The sequence below is a fragment of the Nicotiana attenuata genome, chromosome 1 (assembly GCF_001879085.1).
Source record: "Nicotiana attenuata strain UT chromosome 1, NIATTr2, whole genome shotgun sequence".
Taxonomy (NCBI): Eukaryota; Viridiplantae; Streptophyta; class Magnoliopsida; order Solanales; family Solanaceae; genus Nicotiana; species Nicotiana attenuata.
In genome coordinates, this window is record NC_031989.1 from 16390154 (window position 1) to 16393381 (window position 3228).

The window sequence follows — 3228 nt, forward strand, 5'->3', positions numbered from 1 at the left end:
TTTTTTTTTTTTTTTGAAAACAAGTAGCCAAAATCTATGTTCAAACGGGTCCATAGATTTATATTCATATATTCGATTTAAACTGGTAAAAGTGAGGCATAGCTATTATTCTCGTTGCACTCGATTCTTAATCTTTCTTCAAATAGTTAAACAAAGTCAAGTGAATTTTTCAAACTTATATACCAACAAAATTTATATAGTAGAAGATATCATTCTTAATAAAGAACATTTTAGCATGAAAAAATACTGGGGAAAATTTTCAGATAAAACGGTTGGCATCCATAATTGGCGTGTTGTAGCTACTAATATAACATGCGGTACATGCTACACTTGATTAATTCAGAGAGATGGACGGATGAGCAAGTCCCATAAGATAGTGATTTTTACCTATTTGTATTGCTTTTGAAATTTATTTGCCCTCATTATTGAAGTTTAAATTTAATTAAACGTTGCTACATGATTTACACATATACAAATTAGTATTAAATTAGTATCCCTTAGTATTAGAAATTAAATAGGGAATATCTATTATTTCATATTCGCTATCTCTCTTCAATATCTATCTCTATCTCTCTCTCTCACACACACATACCTCATATGCTCTTTCTGCAATCTTATTTTTCTTTCTTCAATTTTCTCTGTTTTTTCTCTCTTTTCTCATCTACTTTGTCCTTTTTTTCCCAGGGCATTCATCATTGGATTTTAATCGTTTTACTATAAACTTTTAACTTAACAATTTCTTTTTATGTTGCACAATTGGTGTTCGAATTGAAATTGTCAATCAATAAATTTTGAAAACATTGGACTCTCCATCATTAACAACCATTAAAACAAGATTGTATAGGAATGAAAAGATCCATAAAATGGGGTTTTAACACAGTTATCCACAAGAACAAAACGATTTACCCTTGTCTACCCATTTGTTTCCCTACCCATAAACTAATTACATTACCCATAGTAGATTTTGTGGGGAATTTTTTCTTTATTCTCCAATTCTTTTTTATTTATATGCTTCTTTTCTTTTTTTTTTCTTTTCTCCTTTTTTTTCTCGTTTTCTTCTTATTTTTTTTTTCTTTTTTCCTTTTCTAATTTTATTTAACTTCTGTTTCTTTATATTCTTTTTCTCTTCATAATCTAATTTCATTTACTGTTTTCACTATTTTTTATTATTTTTTTTTTTATATTATTACTAAAGAAAAATCAAATTGTGTACCAATTAAATGTAGTTAATACAACCAAAAAAATATTAACTAACATATGATACCGGTATAGTATATAGCTATACCAACATGGTATAGAATTGTACGCAAAGAGTTAAAAAAATTTAATTCAATTATTAAACTGAAATAATATCAGTTGTCAAAAAAAAATATTAAAATTCTAAAAGGACCTAATTGTAAGAGTATACCATTACATCATATAGCATACTATAATTTTTTTTTTTTTTGCATTTTCAGTTTGCCCCTCACGCTTGGGTAAAAGCTTAAAACAAATTAAAAGGGAAAAGACAAGTGAATTTACGGGTAATAAGTATACTATTATAGTATATTGTATACTATTGCATCATATTGTTACAGTATCTTGCATATTATTACAGTATACCATAACAATATATTGTATACTATAATAGTATACTGTTGCAGTATAACTATATACTCCTATAGTATATTAGTATACTGTAGCGGTATACTGTTTTGTAAACTTTAATAGTATAGTGTTGCAGTATAGCTGTATACTCCTACAGCATATTGTATACGTAGCGGTATATTGTAGTTGTGTTCTTCTTCGATTTTCAACTGAAAATTTCGATCTCAATCACCTCAAATCAGCTCCAAACGCTATCAAATTTCAGTATGAAAATCCAGAAGGTACTATAAGCAATATTTAATAGCACCCACTTTGAATCAAACAAGAAATCTTCAAAAATAAAATTGAGCTTCAAGCCCAACAATGGTAGGACCATGGAAGCATCACCCCGAACTGGTTCTTCGGTACAAAAAATGTCAGGTTCTTGCTTCTCTGTTGCTGCTACAGCATCTACTTCTTCTACTTCTTCACTGTATCGCTTCACTCAAAAGCCTAAATTCTCAGTAGATCATCTTTCCTTAAGTACTTATAATACTCACTTCAAATTCAAGATAAACTCAACAAAACTCAAAGCCCATTTCCCCATTTCTTCTCTTTATCGCTCTTCAATCTTTTTGAGCACTTGTGCTTCTGTGTCTGATGGAGTTGAGGTTGTCCAAGATGATGACGAAGAAGAAGTTGCATTTTCAGCCGAAGAAGAAGAGGAAATTGAAGAAAAAGAAGAAGGTGTTGAGTTAGAATCAGTTGAAGGTGGTAGATTGTACGTGGGTAAAATGAGGAAGAAGAAGTGCGGGTAAATAGTTTGGGGGCCATGGGTAGGAGTAGTAAATAGTTTGGGCATGGGCATTAAAGGGTAAATAGTTTGGAATTAATAGGTATAAAATGAGATTTTCTCTAAAATAAGAACCAAACAAAGGAAAGGAAAATGGACTTGGGCCTCGGATTTGGTGAGTGAATTTGCAGGCCCTCAATGGTATTCAACTTGGAGGATAGTTGAGGATCCGAGCACATAATTTGGGCTTGGGCTTCTTGCTCGTTCTACTCTCGAATAAGCTGGCCCTACTTCATATTTTTCGGTAAATTAAAAAATAGCCAGATTTACAAGTGCTTGTTCAAAAATAGCCCAATTTCAAAAGTAATCGAAATTTAGCCACTTTCATGTAAAGATAAATCTGAGCGAAAACACTGTTCAAAACCCGAAAAATACGCCAGTATATTATGCTGGAGTTCCGGCATAAGTATACTTGAACTCTAGCATATTATGATGGAGTTCCAGCATAAGTATGCTGGAACTCCAGCATAATATGATGGAGTTCCAGCATAAGTACACTAGAACTCCAGCATAATATACTGGAGTTCCAGCAAAGTATATCGGTCCAGTATAATATGCTAGAAGTTCATACACAAGTGCTCGAATCTCCAGTATATTACGGTGGAACTTTCCGTGTGTTGGAGTTCCAACATAATATGTTGAAAGTTCATACACAGGTAAACCGAACTCCAGTATATTATGCTGGACCGGTCTCTGTTGCAGCAAAATAGTGGCTATTTTTTATTGACTTGGTAAACGCTGGCTATTTTTGAATGACCAGTCCGAAAACTAATTAGACCGTGCTATTTACGAGGAATTTACATAGAATA